We start from the raw sequence: 17,317 nt of genomic DNA on the forward strand, positions 1-17,317 counted from the left end.
TTTTTTTTTTTTTATCAATGAATTCTATATCTATTAAAAAAAAAGGACCTCTCAATCCAGTATCTACAATGTCTCTCATTTGGGTTGTGTTGATTTTGACTGATTTGAGATGCTTAGTAACCTTAAACAGTGTCTTAGAATTGGGAATTTTGTAGTGGGGATTGGACTCTTTGGTTTGACAAACTATTCCTCATGTCATCACTCATTATATTTATAACACATCATTATTATTCCAATTCAACTTATTACAAAATTGAGAGGGAAGATAAAAAATAAAAAATAAACTAAAAGACTCTTCTTTTTATTATCCAGTAGTTTTTATAGGCTTTCAACTTTTTTTTTTTTTTCATTAGAGTGCTACATGGGTTGTTAGCTATGCAACAAAAATAGTTGTTCATGTAGTAATTTTTACCATATTTTTTTAGAGTTAAATGTAATATTTACCTATTATTGAAAATAAATTGCATACCAGAAGTAATTGGGCCAATAATTTAATTGTTGGATACTTGTTTTATTAATACAAAATGGTTAATTAGAGGTGATAAATTTTAATTTAATTCACACCTATTGATTTGAAATGATTTATAATTCATATCAATTCTTATAAAATATAAAGTGACTCAAATTCGAATGACTAATAAAATTTAAAGTTCAATTAAGGGTAATCAAAACATTTAGTATGATTGGACTTGACCAATTTGAATTAATCTAATCAATTCAAAAATTAATATAAATAAATTATTTTTTTAAAAAACAAAATATATTTAACTTATTAAAATGACTTGTAATCCACAAATTGGATAAAAATCTTTTGATGATAAGTATGAAAAATGTGAGAGCATGCATGGTTAATTAGCATCTTGAAATAAAAGTAGAACTAGAAAAATTATGAAGAATATTCTAGAAAAATAAATAATTAATAAGAATAAAGAAGATGGCAGTAATAATTGAGGTTATCTTGTGGAATAAATGAATTTGTTATCTGTAATTATACGTTGATTTTGCATCAAACATCTTCTTTAGATTTGCTGCCTCAATTATTATCAAAAGTATATGATTCCATTTACATATATTTATGTTTTATCTTTTCAATATGTGGATGACGCAAATGTCTCACATTTGATTTCTCCCCTTGGTGGAGACATATATATACATATATATTGGCATATATCTATATGCTCTTCTTGAAATTTTTTCAATTATGTGCAAATAATACGCTTCTTTAATTCTTTTATACCTCAACTTGCTAAAACATTCTATTATATGCCTTTGTAAACCTCCTCCTCCATCTTTTAGAATATTTTCTCTCTTAAGAAAATAGTCAGGTTTAACTCACTCTTAAAAATTAATTCAAAAAGAAAAGAGTATCCAAACCTTTATAAGAAACATATTAATATCGTTGGAAAAGGTTTTGACACCATCTTAAAAAAATGAGCTAAGTCTAACTCATTCTCAAATGCTAATTTAAAGAGGAGTGTCCAAGAGTTTACAAGTGACATATTACCCTTATTGTAAACTGATATGGGATACTAATATTCTCTTTAATTAATTTGCAAAACCCCATTTTCAAAAGTCATTGATCCTATACTTATTCTACATTGATTCCAAGACCTACAAAGCTTTCCATTTAATAAGAATTTGTGATGGATTATTATTGTTTTTGCGAAACCCTAACCATATATATGTGTGGAAAACAACATAAGATAATATGCTATGGTATTTTTTGCTTTACACAAAATGAAGATAAGAATACCTTCCCCCTTTTTTCAATTTGTGGATGTGCTTTTTTAGCACTTAATTATAATATTAAAATCATTTATTAGGTAGGTATATAATAGAAAATCCAGATTATATGGTTTAATCTTGTAAAAAAAAAATTGCAATGTCACATAGCTTTTTACTCATTAAAGTAGCATTATTTTATATATGATAGATTATATATATTGTTATTTATCATATTTCTAGCGAAGATTGGCTAGTATATACTCTTTGCAAATGCTAAATTTGAAAATAATTAAATTTGGGCATTCATTTTTGTTCCACCATTTTCAAATTGGGATAGCTGAATATAAATTTTACCAAATTAAATCTTTCATAGCACTCTATATATATATATATATATATATAGAGAGAGAGAGAGAGAGAGAGAGAGAGAGAGAGAGAGAGAGAGAAACCAAATCCTCTTTCTTGTTTTCTTGGCCATTTAACAGATGAGTGCTTTAGATGGGTACAACTGTCTCACACTAAATTATGGATCTCCCACATTATATATATGATATGATTTTTCTTAATTATTGGTAATCTTGTTGACATTCATCCCCAAGATGCAAGTGGAGGATGAACAAATTTGAGGTGTATTTCTTTTTTATTGTTGTTTTAAATAGACATATATTTATTAATAAAAATAAATGGAAATCGTCCATAAAAATTACGAGATTATAAGTTTAAATTCTGATAAAACTCGATATAAAAAAAAAAAAAATTATTATCAATGGAAACTTTGAAGTTATTTATCCATTCTTGCACCTTAATTTTCAATTTGAATTTCTATTTTATGTGCACGACCCACAAAAAAAGAATGAAAATATTCTTTGTTTTAATTGTTCTTTGTATCAAAAATAAAATTCTTAGCTCTAGTCTCTTTCTGTCTAGCAAAGGAATAATAGTGTGCAACCAAAAGAGGAAAAAAATATTAGTTTAATAAAATTCAGATTTCTTCGACTATTATCTTCGATTTATAATTTATCCATCTATCTATGATAATAATATATATAAAAATAGAAGAGAGAAGAGAATAATGAGATGAATAAATGGTATATGATTGAATTTAATAATGATAAATTATTCTTCATTTGATTGATTAAAAAAAAATATAAAAATTTTAATTTAATGGGTTAAATTAGTTTCTTAAGAATATAATTCTCTCCTTGTAACGACACTTGCAAAATCAGAGACAAGGCAGGAAATGGATTAGGCTCTGAGATTTTTGCCAAGCTTTGCTTTAAAAGGTAAGCATTTGTTTAGTTTCCATTGATCTTGTGTCTGTTATTTCCTTGCTGGAATTTCAATTTACAATGATTTTGCTTACAAAATCATTCTTTTTTAACTTATAAGATCATTTAAAATATATTAATTAAAAAAATGTAAAAATATTTTAAAATTAAATTAAATATTTTTAATCATAAAATTCTAAAATAATTAAATAATTTTTAAATAATACTTAAAATAATATAAAAAATAATAATGATAAAAAGATAAATCATGAGCACATACAATAAATATAAATATGAGTTGCTAAAAACAAATCTGCAGATGGCCTTCGTCTTATTTATTTATTTGATTTTATTAAAATTTAAGTTTGGAATAGAATATATTGAATATCTATTTTTAAAATTTTATTTATTTAATAATTTCACTAATATTTAATAAATTAAAAAATAAAATTCGAATCATCCAATTTTTGCTTTCACTTTTAATAAAAATAAAAATAAATTAATTTACGAATAACTAATTTTTTTTATATTTATAAATAATTCATAAAACGAAAAAAATATTCTTCTTTATTGACATCTACTAATATTAACCCACTTTGATCCAATTGCTTTTCCTTTCCTTTTCTTTAAATATTCCAGCCATTTTAATTTTTATATTATTATTAAACAGATTTATTTTATTATTAATTTTCCATTTTAACCATGTTTCCTTAAATCCCTATTACACTCCAACAAGTCCTAACCAGCATAAAATACTTAAAACCCAATAAACTTTAATTTTGTAATATTAAAATATATAAATTTTAAGATATGAGATTTCAAGTTTGAGATTTAATTATATTTTTTTTCTTTAACAATCGGTTCTAATTGGAACTTAAACTTAAGACTTTATGGTTCAGGAAACTACTTCAATATCACTGAGCTCATTAGTAAATTCTAACTAGAGTTAAATGAACTAAAAAAAATGTTTAAAATAAGTATGATTTATCAAATATCATTTCCTCTCTATTTTGTCATTTGCTTCTGTTGATCTCGTCTTTTGGTAGCACCGGTGAGTATTTTCATTAGTGACATTCCTCTCCTTCATTTTTAATTGGATTTTTTTTAATACCTATCAGATTTGTATCTATTTCGAATGAATTTTGGGTATATCTATTCAGATCTATAATTAATGATAAATCTTGAGTGTTATTTGTAAATTTTGAGTGTATATGTTACTTTGTTGGTAAAGTTTCATTGTGTTTCTCTTCTTTAATAGAGTTTTTACTTTTTGTTGAGGGTTTGGGGAAAAGTACTAATTAAGATGTAAATATTTTTTCTTTTTCAATAGGAGATTTAGATTTAAAGATTATCTAATGAAATTCGTAAAAGGACCATAGTGTAGCATGCATTCTGTCTCTTGGCCAACTTTTATACTCTGTGAACCTTATCAAAATTTTTAATTTTTTTATATAAATAATTAATTTTATTTATATAAAAATATATTACATTCATTTATATTCACTTTTTATTTTATTTTCATTAATAAAATAATTTTTCTAAAAAAAGAATGATTTATCAAATAAATATATATATATTCTTAGAAAATAAGAAAAAAAAAATAAGAAAGAGGACACAATTTCAATAACAGCAATGCCATTTAACAACAAAAGCTTTGGCATGGCAATTGCAAAATAAGGTAGGTGAAACTTAGCAATAATTAAAAAATCTTTCAGATATAGAGAGAGCTGATTAGAGTGACCCAATTCAACTGTCAAGTGATTGAGAAAAGAAATAGCTCTTATTTCTGAGATTCAATCTGACTTATCTACCATATAACCATGAATTAATAATTCAAATATGGGAATTTATTTTATTTTTATATATTATAAGTAGTGTTAGTTTTTATATAAAAAGACTGCATTATCTTATATAAATATATTTATTTTTTTTTCTTTTTTAATTAATAAAAAATAGAATGTATGAGAAAGTCTTTGATGAGCAAAGTCAGATTTCCACTCATTTTTATAATAATAAGAAAATAAAAAACATCACCATCCTGACCAAATTTATTTGATTGAACCCAACAATACAATTTCAAGTGACACAAATCAGTCCACGCACACATCCACACCCCATTCATTTCCTTGGTGCTCCGGCTCTTTCTTTTTCTTTTTCTTTTTCTTTTATTTTTTTTCTTTTATTATGTATTCACTCTGAGCATAAGTTTTTTTTTTAAAAAATTTTAAATTTTTTTAAATTATAAATTAATTTAAATTATATTAGAGTTTTAAATACCGGAACGAATCTAATATTTAACAAAAACTAAATGACAAAAAAAATTGACTTTAATTACCTTAGTTATTGTTATAGTAAATTAATTTAAATTATTCATTAAAATATTACACTATAACAAATATTAAAATTAATGATAAAATATTTTGTAGCGACATATAAAGTTAAGATATAGTAATAATATGAATAATTATTATTAATGATATATAAAAAGGATATGATAGTAATTATTTATATTACTGTTATATGTTAACTTTATAACAATAAAATTAATGTTACCGTAAAATTTTTTTTTTGTTAATTTTATTATTTGTTATAGTATTATATAAATTATAATTATTTTAAACTAATTCTTTAAAATAATTTTTAAAAAAAATTAGTTTCAAGATAAATTTTATTTATTTATTTTTTAGTCATATTCATATTAATTGAATGAATTTAAATTGCTAGTTTTAAGTCAATTCATATAAATTATCAGATTAAATATTAATTCTATGAGTAATTTTAAATTTCAAAAATTAAGAATCTCCCATTCAGATTGAGCAAACAAGTCAAAATAAAAAATTGTTATTTCTAATATTTAATTAGCAGTCTAATCAATTCAATTGGTTACATTAATTCATATGGGTTATCAAGTCACTGGCACTATGGATCATGACATATTCCTCTTCATTAGCTATTTTCTTTATTTTGACCTCTTTTTTAAGTTATTGCCCACATTTTTATTGATTTTTGGTATCCACCTCAAACAATTTTGGATTTATCTGTTAAATTTTTTTCCCTGATTTATGCTTAATAATTTTATTGCTAGTTTCAGGTATTTTTCTATGTCAATTTTATAGAAGATTAATTCTTTCAAGATTTATAGTTGTCCTTCTTAATAATATTTTCTTCAAAAATGAGTAAATTTTAAGATTTTTTTTAGATATATAATTATTTATAAATGAAAATGACTATATTCTTCTCTTTCTTTAAAAGAAAAATCATAATTTTTTAAAATTAATATTTATTAATTGAATTTTTATTGATCCATTTAATTTAAATAGATTAATTTTATATTGAATTGTACATATTAACTCTCAATTGAACCTTCGGTTTTATTGATCGCATTGAATTCGATCGGATAAGTTCATAGAAATTAATGAATTAATAAAAAATTTACTATCGTTAGATAAATTTAAGGAAATAATTAGATAATTTTATTTTTATAAAAATATATTAGTTATTGAATAAATTACTTTTTATTTTATTTAGAAAATTATATAAATATTTAGGAAGAAGAAAGGGTAAAATTATAAAAAAAATTTCTTTATTTTCTAAATGCGATAGATAATTTTAGACAAAAGAAAATCTCAAATGTGATATATAAAAATGATGGAGGTAGTATGTTTTACACAAATTTTGACGTGCTATTAATACCGTTTTTGACACAAAAAAATAAAAATTCACAACTGTAATTTGTAAAGGGGATGCGGTTATAGAACGTTCGAATTCATATGAAAACGAATTCATCAATAGTTAGGTTAAATATTTATATATAAATTTGTGCACTCTATAGACACCCTTTAATTAATCATGCATACATCTTGATATAAATATTTAATTTAATAGTTATTAAGCTTGTTCTCGTAGGAGTTGGAGCTTATATTAGACTCTTTGTAAAGATGCCCATCATTAACACATGATCGCTAAGAGGTTTAATTCATTAATGATGCATAGAAGGATAAATGATGAGATTAGAAATGTGTATATAATGATAATGACAACCATTAAGTATATTAACACATGATCGCTAAGAGGTTTAATTCATTAATGATGCATAGAAGGATAAATTATGAGATTAGAAATGTGTATATAATGATAATGACAACCATTAAGTATATCTTAATTAATTATAATATGGCATGTTTAGCCACTAATTAACAAAGACCAAACCTCCCCCATAAAATGCCATTAATTAGGATTTTTAATAAGTTAATCAAGCACTACATGAATTTAAGGGGTTATTACGTCTCCATTGATATTATTGTTTAATTACCATAAAAATTAGGGGAGCTTAAGATCAATATTGGTCCAGAGTGAAGAAGCATAGGTGCACTAAAGCTGCGCATGCTTATATTAGATCAGCAAATATATCTATCTATAATTGGATACAGCAATTGAACCACAAGAGGAAACATCACAATATTGTTGTATCTTTTTTATTAACAAATAGTATAAATAGTATGGTTACTAATGGAAGACAAAGACCTTTCTTGCCCACTCATTTTTTATTTTTTGCTTTCTGTAAGGGCCTTTCTTTTCAGTTAGGTCATCCAGCAAATGACTCATTTATTTTATATTTTTTTTTCTTTTGTTTTCATCCTTAGATTATTATTATTATTTTTTATATAAAAATGAGTGTTCAGATAGATTAACAATGCATTCAACAGGAAACATTTTACCTTTTACATTCATATATATCTAAAAAACCAAAGCTTAAATACTTTTGTGAATGGAATTAATTGAACATGAATATAATATAAAGAGATCAATAATAGGATTCACCTCACTAAATTTTTTATTTTTATCTTCAGATTATCCTTTAGTACCTATTTTTAAAAATAAGGGAGACATACAGAATTGCTCAAACTATAGAGGAATTAAACTCATGAGTCATACTATGAAGTTGTGGGAGAGAGTTGTCTACGTTATGATACTTCTATCTCTCTCAATCAATTTGGCTTCATGCCTGGTCGTTCAACTATGGAAGCGATCTTTCTCATTAAAAGTTTGATGGAGAAATATAGAGATGTGAAGAAAGATCTACATATGGTTTTTATTGATTTGGAAAAGGCTTATGATAGTATTCCAAGAGATGTCTTATGGAGTGTGTTAGAACAAAAGATGGTGTCTATTAGGTACATACAAGTGTTGAAAGATATGTATGAATGAGCAACTACTATTGTGCGCACAGTGGGAGGGGACACAAGAGATTTTCTGATCTCAATTGGATTACACCAAGGATCAGCTATAAGCCCTTACCTTAGGGGTGGCCACGGTTCGAGGCGTTTCTGATTCTGAGGCCATGATTCTGATTCTGAGCCGATTCTGATTCTGAACCGCCGATTCTGATTCTGAATGAAATCATGAATCTGAACCAAACTGCCAGGGAACGGTTTGAAAGACAGTTCCTGAACCACCGGTTCCGGTTTGAGCCCCGGTTTAAAATGGTTTGAAGGGCGATTCGAAAAAGAACGTTCAAAACAGTTTGGAGGACGGTTTGGAAGCGGTTTAGGGATGGTTTAAGGGTAGCTTAGACAAAAAAAATTAGAGAAAAATTTTATTGATTCAAAATTTAAGTTATATTTGTAAAAATATTTTAATTTTTCTTAGAAATCTTACAATCAAAATAAAATAAGAAAAAAAAGAAAGAAAATAATTTATCTTTAAGAAAAATTTAATAAATAAAGACTTGACACTGATTAAAAAAACTAGAGATGAAATTAATTTTTTTTAAAGAAATTAGCAAAAAGTGTATGAACTTAATTTTGCCTATATATCCCTTTAGGATTTAGAGGAATAAAAATTTCTAGTTCTATTACTTGCATTTTTTTAAAAATTATATAATAATTGATAATTAAAAATTATAAAAGAGAAAAAAAATTAAAATAGAGGGTATTGGAAATTTTATTGAGAATTTAAAGTAATAACAAAGTAATTGAGATAGTATTAAAAATTTCAGTAAGTATATAAAATGAAAAAGTAGGAAAATTGAGAGAGTATTGGAAATTAAAATGAGTGTAGAAAATAATTATTTAGAGAATTTGAGAAAAAATGAAAAAATATTAAGAATTGAAGAAAAATGCAGAGAATAATTGTGTAGAGAATTAATGATATATAAAAATAAATTGGGAGTGACGTAACATATTTATTGAATTTTTTTATATTTAAATCGCCGGTTTAATCCGATTCGAAATCGTTGGTTCAATTCTGCTCGGAACCGCCAGTTCACGGTTCTTAAAAAATATGAACCTGAACCAAACCGTAGAAGGACGGTTTCGGTCTGGTTCGAAGCCAGTTCCGGTTTTCATCGGTTTTAGTCCGATTTTGACCAAACCGGTTCCGGTTTGATTCTGATTCAAAATCGGACTGTGGCCACCCCTACCTTACCTTTTTACATTAGTTTTAGATGAATTGATGAAACATATACAAGAGAATATTCCTTGGTGTATGATGTTTGCGGGTGATATTGTTCTGATAGATGAGATGCGAGAAGGAGTCAATAGAAAACTAGAGCTTTGGAGAAGTACTATAGAGTCAAAGGGCTTTAAGTTAAGTAGAACGAAGACAGAATACATGCATTGCAAGTTCAGTGAAGGCCAAACTGGTGATAGGGAAGGAGTTAGTTTGGATGGAGTGATACTGTCTCAAAGTAATCACTTTAAATATCTCGGCTCAGTCCTTCAAGTAGATGGGAGATGTGAGGAGGATGTTAGTCATAGGATTAAAGCCGGATGGTTGAAGTGGAGACGTGCCACGGGAGTTTTATGTGATCGCAAGATTCCCAATAAGTTGAAAGGAAAATTTTACCGTACAGCTATACGACTGGCTATGTTATATGGTAGTGAGTGTTAGGCACTGAAGGAGTCATATGCGTCTAAAATAAGAGTTGCAGAGATGAGAATATTGATGAGTGGCCATACTAGACTAGATAAAGTCCGTAATGAGAGTATTAGAGAAAATATAGGAGTGGTGCCAATTGAGGATAAGTTGAGAGAAGGGAGATCAAGGTAGTTTGGTCATGTGAAGCGTAGATATATGGAGGCTCTAGTTAGACAAGTAAAGCACATTAAGTTAAAGGATAAAAAGAAAAAAAAAGGGTAGACCTAAATTGACTTGGAGGAGACTAGTACAACATGACCTAGAAGCATTACACATTTCTAAGAATTTAACTCCAAATCGTTTAGAGTGGAGAAAAAGAATCCAAATAGCCGACCTCAAATTTTTGGGATAAAGGCTTAGTTGAGTTGAGTTGAGTATCTTCAGATTATCCTTTAGAGTCTTATCATCCTATTTCTCCATTGCTTTCTTCTCTTTAAAAAAAAAAATCTAAATTTTTTTCTCAAGAAATAAAAAAAATTCTTAACCTTTTATTTAATTTTAATTAAATATGAATTTAAAATTTACAAAAATTTAGAGAAATTTTAAATTCTGCTAAACAAAAATAGTATACGAAATTAAACAAAAATAAAAATTCTTAATTTTTGTTAACATGAATGTTATTATATATAGGCACATTCATTGAGTAAAGACTAAATTCATAGATGAGAATTTGAACTCATATGAGCCTGAATTTGAAGGGAAAGATTTGGCTATCCCAACTTTCTATTAAATTAGAATTTTATAAAAATTTAATTTAATTGATTTTTTTTGTCAATTTTTATGTTAGAAAGAATGAATTTATTTTTTTTAATTTTAAAATAAAATTTCATTTTAAAAAATTTAAAATAAATATGATTGTGTGATTGCTTTTATATGATTGTGTGAGAATTTAATTGAATTCTTTTCTTGCAAGTAATTTATTATAAAAAAAATCCAAAGTATTATATTAATCTAATAGATGAGCGTTATATATTTTGGGTATTTTATATTTAAATAATAAATAATTAACATTAATATTTAAATAATTTATATACTTGTCTATTCATTAGTGTATATTGAGTGTAATTAAATATTTTTCAAATTGAAATGCATATTAGAAAGATGTAAAATCAATTAATTTTTTGTTAAATCAAATTTCAGTCTTATACACTAAAAAAAAAAAAGACATTAGCATGGATTCATCACTAATTTATATCACTGGGATTAGTAACGGATCCATGAATTTGTCGCTGAAGTTTATTAGTGACGAGATTTTCAACAACGATAATATATTGTTAATCTATTGCTAATTTAAAAAATTGACTTTCAACAATAAATTTTAGTCCGTCACTACAATTTTTGGCGCATTAGTAAAATATCAGCGACGGATTTGTAATAGATCTGTACTAATCAATATTATTTGTGATAAAATTTTAATACGTCACTAAATACATATGTTTTCTTATATTTATTAATGATTATTTATAAATTCTATTAAATTTCATAGAATTTAGTTAATAAATTTCATGAAATTAATTATGTAAAATTGCAAAGATTTTAGAACGAAGCAAACATGATAAATGTGAATAAATTTCTAAATACATTATATATAAAACAATCCTAATGAAAAGACAAAAATTCATATGAAGAATGAAAGGGAAGAAAGCAACGTTATCTAAAATTTCATTAGTTACTGATTTTTTTTTTGACAGTTTAATAAAATTTTTTGTTTAACAAGTAAAACAAGCCATAAATTTTATTATACAATTAAGACTTGCATACTCATTTTACAAGAAATGAAATATGCCTTTGTATTTTTACAAGAAATATAGTATGTTATGGTTCGAGTCTCATCAATGCAATCTTCCTTCTAATATAAAAAAAATTATTATATTATTTTTATTAGCAATGAAATTTTTTAACAAATAAAAAGTTTGTCAAGAATTGAATTTCAACTTCTTAGACTACATATATGTATTTTTAAAGTAAGTTCTTAACCACTATAATATTTTAAGATATTATAAGATTTTGAAGTGATATATGGTATTAATTATATGTTTGTGGCTTATATTTTTATAGGACTAATTCCTTCTTGATATGAATTCCATTTTGTTGGAAAAGAAGGAAAAGGACATATCCATAATTGTTTAATTTAATAAGTTTATGATTTAATACCTACAAAATTAAAAGATTTCACGAAAAAGGAAAATTTTTTTACAAAAACTTTGAATTTAAATAATTTTACAAAAAATCCAAAATTGAATTATATATAATCCCCTTTTACAATTTAGTCTTTTATTAGTATAACCATTTATATTAAAAATTAATTTTTTATTAAAATTAATTTTACGTTTAAGATTTATTTGATTAATTTTTTAATAGATTAATGTTATTTTATTAATTAAGTTAGGAGTCCAAAAATAATTTAAATTAATTGATAACTATTTAGATAAGGAAGATGAAATAGTTTATTCGAAGTGGGGAAGTTAAAGAGTAAAATATATAATGAAGAAGTGTGGCAACGTAAAAGACCTCAGCGAATTGACCAATCAACAGCTCAAAACTCAATTTTAATTAATTGTCCTTTCAATTTCAATTTCAATTCCAATAGTTTTATTCAATTTTCAAGCATTGTCTTTACGTTTCCAAGCCGCAATTATTTTCCAACAATCAATTAAAATAATTTCAGTACATAAAATCCTTTTAATTTCAATCTACATTTTATTTTGAGTTGAATATTAATTTACAATGTATTTTGATGGAGTGAGAAAAGAGTTTATATAAGGTAATAAAAAGTAAGACAGCAAAACTTCACCGACTTACCAATTTTACAGGTTGAAAAAATAAGAATTTGGAAAATTTTGAAATCTCAAAAAACTTTACCTCTTCCTCTTAAATAAGTATGATGCTTTAAAAACCCACTATTTACCTCCAAAATGTGACTGGTCTCAATTTTTATTTGATTTAGAAAGTAAAGGGCAATTAAACGGTTGATATATCTAGTATTTAGCATGCCAGACACCCACAATTTTCAAACTATTAGTCAGCTAAATTATTTTCATAATAATAATAATATATATTTTAATTAGATAGTTAAGTATTTATTTTCATGAGTAACATTTTGCCATAGAGTTTTGAAATAAAAAAAGAAATTAAATCATAGATGGAGCCAAGAAATTTAGTAAGGTAAAAAAAAAAAATTACTCAATTTAAAAAGAAAAAATATATTATATAGAATAATAATCTATTAAGAAAAAAAATAATCTATATAAATTTCTTATATGTTATAAGAATAGAGTAATAAAAATTAAAGGAAAGTAATTTCATAAAATAATAAATAAAAATAAATCATTTGGATATAGGCATGCTATACAAAGAAATAATTTAGTATTCATCTTATTAAAATGATTGTTAAGCTTTTAAAGTTGTAAATTTATGACAATATAAAATAACTCTTCTTTATAGTAGTGCAAATTAGTAACTTGATAAAATTTTCATTTAGATAACTTTTTTTTTTATTTAAAACATATTATCCATATTCAAAATAATTAATTATATTGCATTTTTCAAAAGAAAAGAAAAGAAAAGAAAAAGATAGCTAATTAACAAAGAATAAAAAAAAAAAAAAAAAAAGAGAGATGAGATTGGAGAAAAAAAAGTTGTGATTCTTGTGAATATGAAAATAAGAATAAAACGAAGAATATCAATAGATAGAAGAGTTAAAACTTTCTTAAAATATAATATTAAGAAGACTTTTTTAAATTTTTTTTATATCAATTGGTTTAAAATTTTATATCAATATGTGGAGAAAATCTTTTTAATTTATCTTTTTTTATTTTGATGATATATCAATTTTTGTATAATTATTTAAAAAAAAGAAAAAAATTAGATGAATATTTTTATTATTAATTTTTGAGTGGGTAATTAGCAATTTTTAATAAAATTTTTCATATTTATACATATATATTTTAAAATTTTTATAAATCAATGGTCAATTGGCCCCATTCTCTCTGTGTAGATTTGGCCGTGAATTAAACCAAAAAATGTTCTAAAAATGAGTGATTTAAAATGCGTAGACCTATAAATTATTTTATTTGAAAAGTAAATGGCTAAAATATAGTAAAAGGTAAAATAATGTTTTTTTTTGAAGTTTATTAAGAACTATTTAATTCATTTTAGAAACAATGAAACAAGTGTAAAATTTTTTATTAACTAAGATGTTTTGTAACTTGTTTTGAAAGATAGATTTTTTTAAGGGAATATTACTATGATTTTTTTAGATAAAAATTATTATTTAGTCCCTTTATTTTAATAAAATTAATTACTTAATTTAAAAAAATATATTAGTTAGTCTCTATATTTTTATTTCTTTTACTATTTAGTCTTTCATCCAATTTAATCAAATTTTTTGTTAGTCAAAATATTCAAACAAATAAAAATTAACTTTATAATGACTAAAAAAGTTTAAGACTTAGAAAATAAATGGACTATATAAATGTATTTTTTAAAATATAGAAATGGAATGAAATTCACTTGTCTAAAATGACTAGAATAACTAAATAGTAAATGAAATAAAAATAGAGAGACTAGGTAATATATTTTTCAAAATAATAAGTCTAAATAATTAATTTTATTAAAATAAAGAGACTAAATAATAATTTTCTTCCTCTTTCAAATATCACAAGATAGATTGAATTTTTGGTGGATTATGTAAAATTTGAATTCAACTAGTCATGAGTTCAGTCCGAAATTGGAGTGGAGTTAGAACTGAGAATCGATGAAAGTTGAATTTAATTAGAATTTTTTTGAGTTGAATTAAATTAAGTTAAATTGATTTCCTATAAAAAAAATATTAATGTAACAACTGCTATTTTTTGATGTCAGAATATATGTCCTTGACAGAATATTCTAGTGAAGAGTAAGACTTCACTGACAAGAGAGTGGCGGTAAGAAGTAAGAATATGTTCACGTGTGTGTGTTTAAAATGTTTAAAATATATTTAAGAATGAAAAAATGTTTTAAGAGTTTTGTTTTTTAAAAGTTTTAAAGTAGTTGTTTTGGGCAGAAGGAGTTTCAGCAGTCGAATGGCAGACTTTCGGCAGTCAAAGTCCTTTTTATGGTTCAAATGCCCATTTAGGTAGAACCAACTCCGGTAGCCAAAAGTTCCTCTACAGAGAGGGTATAAAAGGAAACTCAGTTCATTTTCTGCTCAAAACACTTGGGTTTTCTTTCTTTTCTCTTTCTCTCTCTCAACTTTGGGGCATACAAGGAGCTCATTGAAGAGATTCCTTTGAGTTTTTGAAGAATTCAGAGGTGGATTCTTCCATTTAGAAGTATGAAGAGTAGATTCAAGTTTTGAAGTTTTGGTTCTCTCACCTCCAAGCTCTAAGAAAAGAGGTAACCTTCTTTTCTTCTTGATGTATGAGTAGATCTAAGAGATTTGATGAGGAATTAGGTTTCTAAAGCTTTAATTTCATGAAAAGTTGTTTTAAATCAAGTTTTTGAAAGTTTATGCTCTGTTGGGTTTGGGGAAAACCTTGGATTTTGAGTTTTGATGAATGTATGTGGATATTAAGCATGTTTTCTAGTTGTTCTAGGCCCTAGAGATGCATATATGTGATGGAGTTGTGTTTTGGAACTTTGAAATCAATTTGGGTGTTGATGGGTGAAGAGATCTATAGGTTTTCAACTTGGAAATTCTGAAAATTCTCAAGTTCGGATGGAAAGCCAGAGGTTTGGCAGCCGAAGCTTGCATTTTCTAGGAAAATCTAGAAATTTTTCAGGTTCGGCAGTCGAAGTCCTAGACTTCGGTAGCCACAGTGGCTACTACTCAAAATGGGCACCTAACGTTCTAAGGTTCGACAACTGAAACCCAAGGCTTTAGCAGCCAAACTTGGTTCTGTCTACTTATTTTCTCCTTTGATTCCAAGGTTTCAAACCCAATTTCTTGGTTCTTAAGGGCCTAGAATAGGATGTTTATATTATGTATAGAGTTTTAAAGCCTTGTATAATACTCTAGAGTCTGATTTTATAGGATCAGGCTTGAGGGACTTGGAAGGGTAAGGATCCAAGGATAGCTCCCATTCGAGTAAAGAGGTTGACAGACTACAAGCGGTGAGTAACTCTAACCTTAATAAAATAAAACTATTTACAGGTAATTAATGAGCATGCTTTTGCATCATGTCATATTTATTTAGGATGTATGTATCTAGAACATGAAGATGTTGCATAATTGCATAAATTACTGTCGGTGCATTGATGGATATTGGATGACCCATTACTCCCTCCATGTTATGTTTATGTAACGTTACGTATGTTATGGATCCATAAGTAAATCCTAAGGGGAGATCTTGACATTGCCCTTCAAGGGGGATCTGATAGTTGCCCCTGAGTACATGGCACAGGTCATGTTTAAAAGAAAAGTTTAGAGAGTTATTGGTAATAATGTCTATCTTACGTAAAATGTTTGTGATGTGAAAATCTATGTGAATGATACATTGCACATGTATGAATGAATGTTAAAGTTAATGATGGTTAGTTTACTCACTGAGCTTGTGTAAGCTTATCCCATTCCTCTAACCCCCAAGTGCATGGTTGTAGGACTAGAAGAGTTCTTTGGAGAGAGATACAAGGGTAGTCTTAGCCTTCTCTTTAGGTATGATGTATGGGTAAATAGACATGTAATTTATGAATAGATAGTACTGTGCTCGTGATTAAAAGAAATATGTAATATTCGTTTAAGTGTAATGATGTATATGTTGTGTAAACCCTTTTTGAAGGTATGCATGTGGAACCATTACACTTTAAATCTTATGTAAGTTAAGGTTCAAACTATGAACCATTATTATGTTTACATACGGATGAAAGGACTATGATGTAATGATTTGATCTATGTTAAGATGATGAGATGTAGGAATGTATATATGTTTCTTAGGTTTCAGGCTTGCTACGGGTTCCGGCAGCCTTAAGCTGACCCGATCCTTAATGCTAGCAACGGCTCTTGGTTTTGGTCATTACAATTAATTTTGTTGGATTTAATTTTAAATAAAAATTATATTTTCACTTTTTAAAAAATAAATTTAATGAAATTTATTTATTAAATTTAATCAAATTAAATGAATTAAATTGAATCAATAATCAAATTAAAATCCAACTAAAGAACCTTATAATCAAATCCTAAAACTCAAATCCTTACAATTGAAAATCACTGATCAAGTTTATAAAAAAAATATGGGTTGGATCATCAGATTTGACTTAAAAAATAAAAATTAAATTTTTTACAAAAAATAATATTTTGGTTCAAAATAATTTATAATTCTTATATTAATTTGAACTTCACTAGAGATTTTTTTTTATTAGTTACTTGATGAATAATATGAATTAACCCACAATTTAAAATAATTCAGCTTAAATTTATCTTAAAAAAA

Source organism: Hevea brasiliensis, chromosome 15 (assembly GCF_030052815.1).
Source record: "Hevea brasiliensis isolate MT/VB/25A 57/8 chromosome 15, ASM3005281v1, whole genome shotgun sequence".
NCBI lineage: Eukaryota > Viridiplantae > Streptophyta > Magnoliopsida > Malpighiales > Euphorbiaceae > Hevea > Hevea brasiliensis.